The sequence below is a fragment of the Labrus bergylta genome, chromosome 3 (assembly GCF_963930695.1).
Source record: "Labrus bergylta chromosome 3, fLabBer1.1, whole genome shotgun sequence".
In the NCBI taxonomy this organism is placed as follows: Eukaryota; Metazoa; Chordata; class Actinopteri; order Labriformes; family Labridae; genus Labrus; species Labrus bergylta.
This window is the reverse complement of record NC_089197.1, coordinates 14,163,955-14,177,470: the sequence shown is the minus strand read 5'-3', so window position 1 is coordinate 14,177,470 and position 13,516 is coordinate 14,163,955.

The following is a 13,516-nucleotide window of genomic DNA, read 5'->3' as shown; positions in this document are numbered from 1 at the left end:
CTCTCATCAATTTGATGCACAGCTTCATCTTATGTCAGCATGAAAAACGTGAAAACAGAAGCGGAAAGCTGTTTACCTCTGTGGAAATCAATGCATGGAGACTTCCAATCAAGCCAATACACCACAGATCAGAGGAGGGAAACTTGGCTTGTTTTGTTTTGACTAGATTGACACGCTCAGCACTCCTCTCTCCGTGCAGGAGAGTGTGTGTCACAGCACTTTTTCCTGATGAGTCCAATGTGATCTGTCATTCTCTCTGTCATTCACTCCCTCTCTCCCTCTCTCTCCCTCTGGACTCCTTCCATCACTCGTCCAAGTAAGAGAGAGCGGCGTGACAGTGATGTGATGGGGCTACACAGACTGTCAAGATGGATTGCTACCCTGGGAGATTTGCAAATTCCCTCTCTCTCTCTCTCTCACACACACACACACACACACACACACACACACACACACACACGACACACAAATGTACAGACTCACACATGCATGCATTGACTGCATTCACCCATATTCATACACACAATTGCACATATGCGTGACCACACAATCACAGATTGTGCTGCCTGCACACACACACAAACACACGGTCCAGCGAACTTTCAGGCCTGTCAGCCGAAGGTCGCTCAATCTGACAAAATGTTCCAGTTGGAAACAGGCCCAGCGAGGCATCATGGCTTTACTGCATCGGCTACATTATGAACACACACACACACGCACACCCACGCACGCACACACGCACGCACAAACACACATGCACACAGCCTAAAAATAGGTCTGTCTACCAGTCAAACACACATTATGCAAAGTTATTAAAGTCTGAGGTCAATTATTGTTTTTTAATTGTCTCATGCAAACATGAGCTCAAGTCGACTTAAATGCTTCCTTCATGTGACCTCTGACATTCCCTCGGTACAAACACACATTTCACCTCCGAAGAGACGACATATGATGTTGCGCGTGACTCTATGATCTGATATTTCACATGAATCTTAGACAAGTGTAAAACTGTCACACATCAGTTTGCCCGTCTTTATACAAACACACCTCTATGCCCTTTAAACCTCACACACACACACACACACACACACACACACACAGATACACACATAGACCAGTCAAGGATGATCAGTGTGAATCTCTGCCAAGCAGTGCTTCCTCTCCTCCCTGACATACACACACACACACAAGCAGGAGTCTAACCCCACAGGACAGCATGTCAGGCAAAGATCTGAGAACACATTTTCGACTTGGCTGAGCAATCGAGCGGCCCGGGGGTCCACTCGGGTGCTGGTCTCTGCCCACCCTTCGTCTGCCCCTCTTTCTGCATCGCCAGTCAGCAGCGAGCAGCCGATGAGGTCAGCCAGACGGAGATGAATCCATACTCCTCTGGCACAGATGCCTGTAAGACTCAATTCCTGTTTTTCAGTCTTTATCTGTGGCCCAAACACTGCTGCTTTGTAAGACAGTCTTATCACAGGTTGTGACTTTGGCAGCTGATGTTCATGTGACGGATACTTTACAGCTTATGTGGTGCTTTGAGGACAATGTTGAGGGAATATTTAAACAAAAGATACAAAGGAGTCGGGTATTTTAAGTATTAAAGGAACAGACTGTGATCACACAACACAAAAAAACAAGTGCCCCACCACAAAACATGTATGCCCGAAAGTGTGACATTTTATTATCAAATAAATTGAGAGGTTTTTAGGTTTTCAGCATTGATAAACAGCACACACACACACACACACACACACACACACACACACACACACACACACACACACACACACACACTCACACACAGCTGTTTAAGCAGACCATCTATAAATTAATTAACAGGCCATCAACAAAAATGTAATTACATGTTAGGCTCAGCTGCATACCTCGAAATGAACAACAAAGATCTTTGATTGGTCTGTTGAGCTGCTAAAGTTTTTTGGTTTGATTTTGGGGACCCCTGTGGACTTTCATACAGACTTTGGTCTTAACTAGCATGTGCATTTGTTTTACAAGCAGGTGAAATAAATATGCAGCTTCCTTTATAAAAAAAAAAAAAAAAAGCTCCCACTCCTTCTTGATCTTGATTGGTCGCTGAGGGAGAAGTGACATTGACAAGCGACGCGCTGATACAAAGTTGAACTGTTTTCAACTGAGATGCTGACATCAAGGATGTTTTAGCAATCAAGACAGTGAACGCTGAAAGTGCTGACTTAGATTTGTTTCGTAATGAAAATAGGCGCTGCCAGTGCAAAAAACGCCATCTGTTGACACAGGCCCTAATATTCGGTACACAAATGTCCATTCTAGTCTTTACTATGCTGGACGCCATGTAGAAAAACAGACAATAGCGAACAAGCTCAATTACCAATGATATAAACATTAAAGCCTTTTTCCTCATTTGTGAATAATTAACAACACATTAGTTGAAGTACTAATTAGGCCTCAAGAGTGTGTGGACCCTGTTAATAGCGCACACTTGTCAGTGTTGCACAGAGGAGAGCACATTTCCATCCAACTAGGAGCCAGGTGGCCTTTGTTTGTGAGCTGCAGACGCTCTCAACAGCAATCTTTCCTCTGAAGACCCGTCTGCTCCTCTGTGCTCCACTTAGACCTCGAGTCTGACAACCACAGGGGAGATGAAACATGACACACACACACTCTCACAAACTCTCTCACACACACACACACACGCACACGGAGGAAGTGGTGGGGGAGGTCACTCTAGTACACAGGCAGTTTATGGTACAACATAGACTGCGTCACAGACGAGACCGTGTCAAAGCACCTCAGCCACCACCACCAGCGCTGTGCTTGTGCTTTTTAGTGTGTGTGTGTGAGTGTGTGTGTGTGTGTGTGTGTGTGTGCGTGTGTGTGTGTGTGTGTGTGTGTGTGTGTGTGTGTGTGTGTGTGTGTGTGTGTGTGTGTGTGTGTGTGTGTGTCAGTGTCATTGAGCATGCAGATGTGTGCATTCGTACCGTGAGAGATGGAGTCAGAAGCTCACAGTTCCTTGTCGTTATTTTTAACCAGAACTGCGGTGGTTGAATGGGGAAGTCTGTCTGTCTGGTTTTGTGTCTTGCTTTAGGCGCACCAATCATCTCTTTCAGTCTCTTTCTCCAGCTAGCTCTGTGAGAGAAAAAGTCAGACACAAAGAGGGAGGAAATGAACCATTTCTTAAAATAAAAACGTACACACAAAGCTAAGCTGCTGCTACCTTGATGTTCATCTGAGCACTACAACGTGTTTAACAGTGTTTTATATGAGGCCGAGTGTGTTTCTGTGGGAAAGGAGAGCGAGATAGAAAGTCTGCTAATGAGCAGTGTGTGTTAGCTCTGTGCTGACAGTAGCTAACACAACCACTTCTAGACACACTCACACTTGCACACACACACCAACATGCACACATGTCCTGAGAGACAAGTGTGGAGAAAGTAGTCCCAGTGTGAGAGTAGTAATTAGACTCCCATCCATTAACACAAGGGGCTGTGGAGAGGGATGAGCAGCAGGTGTGTGGGTGTAGGGGTGTGTCTCTGGCAGTGTGCATATGTGGATGTCTGTGTTTTTCCTTTGTGTACATGTACATAATAATCATGTGTGAATACATTGTTAATTGTGAGCCGTGTCTTACTTTGACTGAACAGGATGCCTGTGAACGTGTAGCTGTATGCTAACAACAGAGTGCACGTTGACCCTAAAGTATGGCTGCATCTGTTACAGGAACTCAGCAGCAGGTGTGAACAGAGCATAAAGAGCGAGAACAGGGTTTGTTTACACAGTCAGAGTCAATGAGGCACAAAGGAAGAAAAGCACAACTGCAGTGTTTCCTCCTGGCTAGCCGATTTCACTACCTTAAAACAAGTCAAAACAATCAGTACTTGCGAGATATTCTCAAAGCACAGCAAAGAAATGATACCTAAAACTATTAGTTCTAGAAAAATGTAATAAAAATATTGATAGCAAAAAGAAAAAGGAAGCCAAGAGTTCTGGTTTTGAGACAACACTGATATAAAATGGGATGTTCCTAGCAACTAACTTCCCTGTAGATGAAACAAATATTTTAATTCAGATTATTCGTTCAGTCTAAAGATAAGAAAACACTAAGAAAATACTTTGATTCATACAGCACAGGCAAACACTGTCACAAACCATGTTGCATATAACGTATTTAGTTGTTATTTCAAACATGTCATCACATCAATAATGAAATAATAGATATAATTAATGATGTTGCAATGTGTGGCACTTTGCAATGTGTATTTTTCTGTGGGTAAACAATGTCAAATTGGTTTCTCTAGTGTGGTTAATGCTAGCAGTGCAAACATCACCAGCCTTTGTTCCTACTCGCAGATTAACGTCCACATATGCTGATGACGCTTCGTCTTGATCTGTGGTTACACGCCAGTTGTCCAGTGCCGCTCCTATGAGTTGCCATTGGTCCCCTGAGCTGTTTTATATCCAGGTAGTAGAGCATGGAGATTAGAACCAGAAGCTACAGCACCATCTAATGGTGAGGAGCTGCTTTAGCGTTTAGACACAATATTTGACTGGCATTGTGGGCCTACGCTAATCTAAATATTAATGATTTGTTTAATCCACTAGTAATTCTGGTGCTGGCTAGTGTGGGTGATGACATTTAATTGTTTAGTTGGCTAGTGGAACACATCCCTAGAAATAACACTGATAAAATATCAATGTGCCATTACTTCACTTTCCCTAAGCCTTATTGTTGATCATCAAACAAAAATGGGAAATATTTAAAACACGCAAGTGTACAGCTTCCTTAGTGGCCTATTCTTTTATTATGAAGTCTAATCTACAGCATATATCACCATTTTACAGTAATATTTAACTATCAGGAACAATGACCAACTCCAAATCCAGGGTTGAACCATAAAGAGTTTAACACCCGTGACCACAAATCAAATCCCTCTTGTAAAACACATAGCAGTAATGCACATTATCCACATTTGAAGTGAAGGCGGTCCCCAAAAAATCTATGTTTTATTTATAATATCACAAAGACCAGGTGTTATTACAGCACAACAGCTCTAGTCCTTCAATCAGCATCCGTCACAGCTTATCTTATTTCACCTTCAGTAGGAAGTCTGGCTGAACTTATCTCTGATTAGCCCCTTGGGTCAGACTGGGTGGGAATACAGCATGATGCAACAGGGAAATGTCACCTGATGGGAGTCTTTTTTATTCTCCACATAATGAGGCCCCATTAGCTTAGATCGCCTGTAGAATTTGAAACGGATAATTTAAGAGATTACTGGTCTCCTGATGAGGTCAGTAGGTTTGTTGGTTGAAAGTCCTGCCTGGGGGGATGTTGATTGCTTGCCTCGCTTTGGAGACACCTGTGGGAAAGGGAAGAGCCCACCCAAGCGACTGCATGTGTGTATGTGAGTGGCGTGCGTTTATGTGTCTAACCTGAACAGTTTTGTTAAACCCTCAGAAAGAAGAACAGACCGGGGCGAGCCCAACATGTGTGTGAGAGCAAGAGTGAAAGGAAAGCGAGTGAGTGTGTGAGTGTGCTCTGTACAAACCACAGCTCTGCTCCATGCTGTAATTTCCCCTGCCGCCAAAACCACCGCTGCTTCTGCTGTTGCTGCCTAGTGCTGCGGCAGAGTTTAGCTTCTCTGGCTGTCTCGCTGGCTAGCGCTTGTAGACATGGGTTACACTAACCCTATGACTGTTTGTTTATCTTGCAGCCAGAACCAGCCATTAAAAGTGGGCCCTCAGTCAAAAGCACAAAAACAGACGCTTGTCATGTTCGAGGGCTGTAATTGTAGCTCTCGCGTGATGTTTTTATTTTCCCTCTGACCTCGCTGGATAAACTCTAGAAGCCACTTAACATCGGGCTTGGCTTGCCAGAGCCCAGAGAGAGAATTAAGCAACATGCAGTCAAAAGAGACACATTCTTTTCCCCTCCCTTTTTAAGTCATAGCTAGGAGCACTTTCTTTTGCATGTTTTTATCTCTCATCTCTTGGCTACTTGTATATAAAAGACTAGGCACCTATGGATGATTATGACATACTACCTTTTAATCCCATGTATTTTCATTGACAACAACTACACTGCAAACTTGTTGAAAGCTACCACACAAGCTGTAAATGCTTTGTTTACAATGAGTAAAGAGCGTTGTTAAATTATCCTCCAGCAGATTGCTATGTGCATAAAACAGTCCTTCACCACTGCTGCAGGGATCTGGACAAAATATAGCTTTTACTTTAACATCATTCAAATACAATTGATCCTGTGCTGTCTTGCTTCTTTGAATTGTTGACAGAATAGAGCTCAGAGGTTCCAAACTTCACTTGTGGTTGTCATCAATTAAACTGGAAACACAGGGTGCTCTTGGGACATGATCTCTCCCCTTTTTTCTCTTTATCTGTGTCTGCTTAGCATCATTATCAAATGTGCAATTAAAGTCTCATGGCAGAAAAAAAAGACAAAGCAATTCAAGAGAAGAAAGAGAGTGAAGGAGAAAACTGGCTTGGTTACCGTTTTCCATATGACAGACATAATTGACTATTTTGAGTGAGGCCATAGGAGTCTCATCTGGTGAGATTAAAGGTTAAGACAGGCAGACATGTTCAATGCTGTTGTTACATCGACCTTCCAGCGCTGACGATACATTTAAACTCCAGTTCACAGAAGAATTAGGGGAAAGAGAAGTAAATGCTTCACAGACACAACTTGTTGACAGCTAAAAACCAGTGAACTTTAAATCTCTCTGGATTTTGTAGAGATTCTGTGTTCAAAGATGAGCTGGGAATATGACTGTTAAGACAATCTACAATTTAATTATGTATCTCACTTTAACGATTCTGATTCTTTTTGTATGACAAGATTCAGCTCGTAACTTTTACTGTAAAGATCACAACATTGTTAGAGAGCATTTGATACATGTCAATAGGACAGAAAAGCTCCACCTCTTTTTAAAAGATTGCTAACTGCACGTGAGTAAATTGCATAAATACTCATTATGTGTACCATCTTTTAACATTAATTTCTGAGGAAAAAAGTATTAACTTTTCAGTCCCATTACGCAGTTATTCAATTCCTGTTCAAGTGTACTAAACAGCCTGCAAGTATTGAACTGAAGACAGTCTGAGGCACAGCAGTGCCTTAAGCTAAATGCAAATATTAAATAAAAACACATGCTAACAGCGACTATGCTCACATTCCTTATTACCATGGTATGATGTTAACCATGTTCAAGAAGTAAACCGTATAAACACTGGAACCTGCATTACATTCTGCCACCACATGGATTTTTGTTATACCCTCGTCACAGGTTTAAATGCAATCGGTTGGTTGCAGAGGGGCGGCTGTGGCTCAACATGTCCGATGTGTCCTTGAGCAAGAAACTTAAGCCCGAATTGCTCCCGCTGCTTCGTTGGGGTCGTATGAATGGGATTAGTTACTTCTGATGGTTTTACTACATGGCAACCACTGCCATCAGTGTGTGAAGGGTATGAATGGGGTAGGTGTGACATGCGGTGGAAAAGCGCTTTGAGTAGTCTGAAGACTGGAAAAGCGCTATACAAGCTCAAGTCCTTTTACCATTTTAGAGCACACACGTAGCAACACTGGTTACTCAGCCTACTGACTACAGTGACAGGTAAATAGAAGTGACATCAAACAAAGATTTGTGACTGACAGCGGCTCAGATTAAGTCCTGGTCTTCTCCATGTTTTGGTTTGACGTTCAGAGTAGAGTCTGTGGTCTCACAAGCTCACTGGTCAAAGGCACCACCAGAACAGGTGGCCGACTCCTCAGTGTTTACAATAGTGCGAATTGTGGCATAGAAATCAGGTAAACTTGTATTCTCCAATCTCTATGATTCAGCAAATAACAGCAACATTACGTTTTTCGTGCTCGCTTGCAGCGCTCTCTTTCTCTGCCTTGGGCAGGAACAAAGGCTATCTGCTGGAATGGATTAGCATATCCTGACAACCTGATTAAGCTGTGTTGAAACTGATTACTCGTTTTCTTAAATCCAAGACAATTAAATGAAGTGCGCTGTGGCTCTGACTCGTGGTCACGGGAGCGGCTGTGTACACTGGTACTTCCTACAATGTTGTTGAAAATCTCTGTATTATAAATCAAAATTTAAAAAAGACACGCACAAATAGGTAAAGAAAAGCAAACAAGATCCGCACACAAAGAAGCGCCCGTTTTTTAATGATTCATGATTTAGTGATAAGTGACGTTTTGAGTCAACATGCTTTTCCTCAGACTTTAAAGTGTATTTCGTGAGTAGCCCTCTTAAATATACATAGTATCTATATATATTTAAGATGGTGACTCACAACATTTCTTCCATTGGCAGATAGACCAAAAAGTTAGTTTTAGACCCTGTTTACAAACTACAAACGTACAGAATAGTGAACATACAGTGACTTTTAGAAACATCTTTCTCTGCTGTCATGCACAGAAATTAGTCGAGTATCGCACACTTGTTTCAGTATTTGTTCATAGTTTACCAGCAATACTATATCCAAATGATAAAAATACAAAGACATTACCATCAATAGTCACAAGTGGAGCTGATACATCCACCCAAATGTATTTTCTGTATAAGAAAAATAAATATTTGTATATTCGAATCCTAGTTGTGCTAAACTTTACAAATACATATTAAAATCATCAACAAAACATGTCTATGTTGACTTTGACCTTAAAAAAACTCAGACTCCGTATCTCGCAGTGACCCGCGGTCATTGCTGAGTCACTCGTTTATCATTCATGACATTTTGTGGCAGAGATGACGGACAGATGGACAGACAGATGGACAGACAGACAGGGAGTGGTGCTCCTGCAATGCCACAGTGGCATAAACGATGAGCTGTCAAAGCCCAACGTTAAATTGCTGTAGAGTAAATATATGCTGCAGCATGGTGCAAGCCACGTCAGGTCATTGTGGTGGGTGTATTGTGTACATGGAGGAAGTCTCTCTCTATGTGAGATTGTATATTTGTGAAAAAAATTGTGGCGTGCCAGCGGAAAGTGAAAGGACTCCACATCTGTTAATAGTCTGAGCTTCCCTTTGAGACATTGTTTGAGTGTTTGTTGTTCTGTAGGCGCCGGGTAAACACAAGAATGGTTAGGTTTCCTACGAAGATTTTGGTTTCACAGTCTTGACTGTGGCGGGCTACACGCTACACGGGCCAGGAGACAAGGGTTAAGAACAGGAAAGGCCGCCTTTGCCCTTTTGTGGCACCAAATAAGTGACGGTCCTTCTCGGTGTCCCACAGTAACCACATCTAGAGGAGTCCTCCCCAAACCTCCATCCACTGCTTTGCCGGATTAGATCTCCCGACCATCCCACCCAGTGACTGAACACTGAGGCCTGGGGAACTGGCGGAGGCGAGGCGGTTGTCTGAATGAGACCGCAGGCCAGCTTGGCCGACTCCTCCAGCCTCTTGGTAGACCTTCACTAAGGCATCATTACAGACTGTGCAGCCAAAGCTGGACCACACTGTGTGCACGAGCATGTGTGTGTTTATTTGTGTGTATGTACATCTGTGGCCGTTTTTGCGTACATGTAACTGTTTGTTTATGCGTGTAAGTGTTTACTGGTGTGTCGCTCTGATTTCTCTCTCATGCACATAGATCTTTGCCTTCATATTATATGTATTGAATGTGTACATGTGTGTCTGTGTGTATGCTTCATTCCCATTCACCACACTTAAAGGCAAAAAAAGAAAGCCCAAAGATTGCTTAATGGCCACAACTAAGAGACTTCCACCATGTTAAGGCGAGCTTGAGGTTTTGAAAATAGCAAACTTATCTTTAAATAACCACCAGCAGGAGGTCCTGTATCTTTCTTGGACCAGAAAAAGACTCAGCTCTCTGCAGGCTTCAGTGAGTGGCAGTTTTTGGTTAGGCTGAAGTTCAAGAAATGTTTATGATGCATAACCCGGCTGCTTCCCTTTTTATAAAAACAGGAGCATATACAGAAGACTTCTGAACTCCAACAGCAGGCCCCACAGGCCAAACATCGACTTAGATGACACCAAGTCAAGACCTGATGTGAGTGAGGATCTGAATATTATGTTACATTATTCACATGTAAAATACATACAAATACATGTACATACATACATGTAAAGTGCATGCAAATAGAAACTGGTCAAGAATGACCTCCAAATGTGGAATAAGTGTGTGTATGTGTGTGTGCAGCCTCCCAAGCACCCTGGATGTCACACAGGGCTGTCACTCAGTGTAAATGAGATCGCTGAGGGGATCCTATGGGTCAAAGAAGTCAAAGAAGCCTGTCCAAGCCTACACACACACACACACACACACACACACACACACACACACACACACACACACACACACACACACACACACACACACACACAGACAACACACACATGCACCCACAAGTACTGAAGTACTGAACATATAATACTGTAAATAAAATAGTGGTGCATTTTTTTTATCCCATTTTTATGCAACTCTTCAGTTGTACCCCTCTACAGTTAAGTGTTGATACTTATTCGGACATTTAGTCAAACAGGCTGCAAACATTCCCAGCTGTCCAATCAACGTGACACAGCAGTCCAACGTTTAAGTGTCAACATTTTAGAGGACAGTAGTCATTCTTTAAACTCTTTTCTCAGCTGCTGCCTTCAGGGCAAAGGTACAGAATATCCTGTGCTAAAAAGTAATTTTTTAAAGAATCATTTGCAATAAAATACCTCAATCAGTAATGAAAGCATTTTTTTCTGAATCGAGTCAGCTACCTCAGCACACAGCACTTTGCATCTTTCTTCTCAGACTTCTAATGAAATGTAAAGCACTAAGTGCTCCTTTTGTTGCAGCTTCTATTGTGATTGTAAGTTAATGTGTTTTACTATTTATCTTGTATTAATTGTGATATGTTGTGTTTTTATGGTTTGTCTGTGCACAATGCATCTAAAAACCAAATTTCTTCTATTTTCACACAAAGGGTCAACAAAGTATTTTCTATTCATCTATTTCTATTCTATGAATATTACTTGGCAGATTTATAAATCTATAACAGCTAGAAACGTCAACATTTTTTGTTTACATCGATACTTTTTGATAGCATATACCAAATAATGATAAAAGAATCTGTTATTTAATGATCTAAAGTTAACTTCAGATCCTGAATCATATTTGAACTAAATGTAATCAGGAGCAGAAGAGATAGATCATTGTCAAAATTGCTCAAATTTATTTTAATATTTTTATACTTGAAGTATTTTTTTCTGATAATTCTTCACAACATTTTTTAAGGAGAAATATTAATTATTAATTAATAGGGCATCCACTGTCAAATTTTGTACATTTTTTGTTGATACATTTACTCTGCAAAAGCCCTGAATACTTCCTCTACCACATGTATACATTGTTTTAATATTACTTCTAGATTTGATTTCCATGTGTAGATGTCCTCTTCTCTTTAATATCTTCCTCTCTGCAGGTTTCTTACAACTCTTTTCTCCTTTTTTATCCGGTTTCCTTCCTGCCTTCTCCTCTTCTACTCTCTCTCCTGCACATTTCCCACACCCATCTCTACATCGGGGCCTCTCCATCACTTTCATCCTGAGACCTGAATCACTTTATCTATTATTTCTCTCGTCCCTCTGCCCTCCCTCGCTCTCTCTCTCTTTTTCTCTCCTGGGGGAGTAGTAATGGGATGATGGGTGGGTGGGCAGCCATGAGGAGTTTTGCTGTGGAACAGAAACCTGTCTAACCTCACACCACCTCCTGCAGCCATCCATCTCCATAAGCACACACGGACTGGGATTCACAGCCTGCCTCAGCGTTTCAGATCAAAATGCACACACTTACAGTGGATGCAAATACAAAAGTGCAATGCCAACACAATCACAAAAAATAAATACATGTTTGTGATACGCAAACAAAAAATACATACGCAAATATCATGTTTAGTTGAAGTATAAGAAGACACAAAATGACTTAAAAGCCCACCAAACATGTACTTGTATTAGAACAGTCATAACACATGCTTTTATGACTTCACTTCAGCGAAACAGATACACTCTGTGCTGAGTTGATCTTCTCCTCGTTCTCAATGTCACTCTCACTGTCTCCCTCAATCTGTCTCTCCTTAGACAAACCCAGAAGCAATTTGTCCCTGAGAAGCCCAACTAATAGCAGCCTGAAATCGATGTCTTAAAGGCAAAGGCCTCTTGCCTTAGAAAGCCTGCAGCGGCCGAGCTCCTCCACAAAGGCTTTAAATCACCAGATTATTGGTTTTATGAGTGTGACCCATGTGGAAATAATTGCTAATGTTCCAAGAGTAACCAGTGGAAAGGTGGGTAATGGGGCAATTTATAAATTCTGATTGTAATACATGGAAAGCATCCAGGCCATCTCCTGACTGTTATTTTATGGCTGCTCATAAAAGCAGGTCAAGCAGCACAACAGTGGCTGCGACCACAGCCATTAAAATCAATACTGCTGTTGCAAACGCTGTTGTTGCTGCTCTCATGTTGTTTGTGGTGGAGGGGAGCCTTTAAGGCCAAGAGCAGCAAATCAAATTGTGACAATGAAATATCTGTTTGGATACTCAGAGAATAGAATTTTCTTTTAAATAATGAATACGCTGCATCAAAACAAAGATTTCCTAGTGATGCCCATGGCCACATTTGTTGTTCACATTAGAGGCCCACATAGTTTGAAGTATATAACACCATGACCAAACCTGAAGCAGACTATGTTGAAAATATATTCATATCAATTAAGATGGCCTGATTCCAGGCATCTCTTTATGGTTACTGCAGTATCTATAACCATCTATGTCTTCTCAAAGTCTGCTTCATTTTAGAGAATCCAGATGGCAGCCTGCATCACAACACAGGGTTCAGTGACTTGAAACAACATCACACATTAGCTTACCGCTCTATAAGCCTTTCTTACAACTAACAACTATGAAAACATTTTTTTTTTTCGTCGTAGCATTTTGTGTGATTCCTCCAAAATAACCAGCAAATTATGGCACTTCTGCTAATATCAGTTTGCCGGCTGATCGGCTGTTAAGCTGAATCTCTTAGCACAGCATGTCTACTTGCACACAAATTCACCTTTGGTCTGTTTAGATGCTAATGTGAATCTTATTCCTTAAATTCCCTGCAAAAACACACTGGCCATGAGTTGAGCTGAGCGAAAGCCCACGTTCGTTTACCTTTACTAAATCCAAGTTACCTCTAGGCCCTACTGCTCCATTTTGCACACTCTCTCATTGGATAAAGTTTCTCTTTTCTTTCTGGGATCAAGGAGTCTTCTAGCCCTGAAGAAGGCACTCCAAATAGAACATTAAAGATTCAGACAGAGTGGTGGACAAGAGGATTTCCAGTTATACATGTGAACAAAAGCAGTGTAACACATAACATGACAACTGGAGCTGGGAAATAAGCCAAACCTCTGCAAATAGTAGGACTGGGAATCTGTGGGTGTCTCACGATTCAAAACAATTCTGGATTCACGATTTAAAGTCTATTTTTGAAT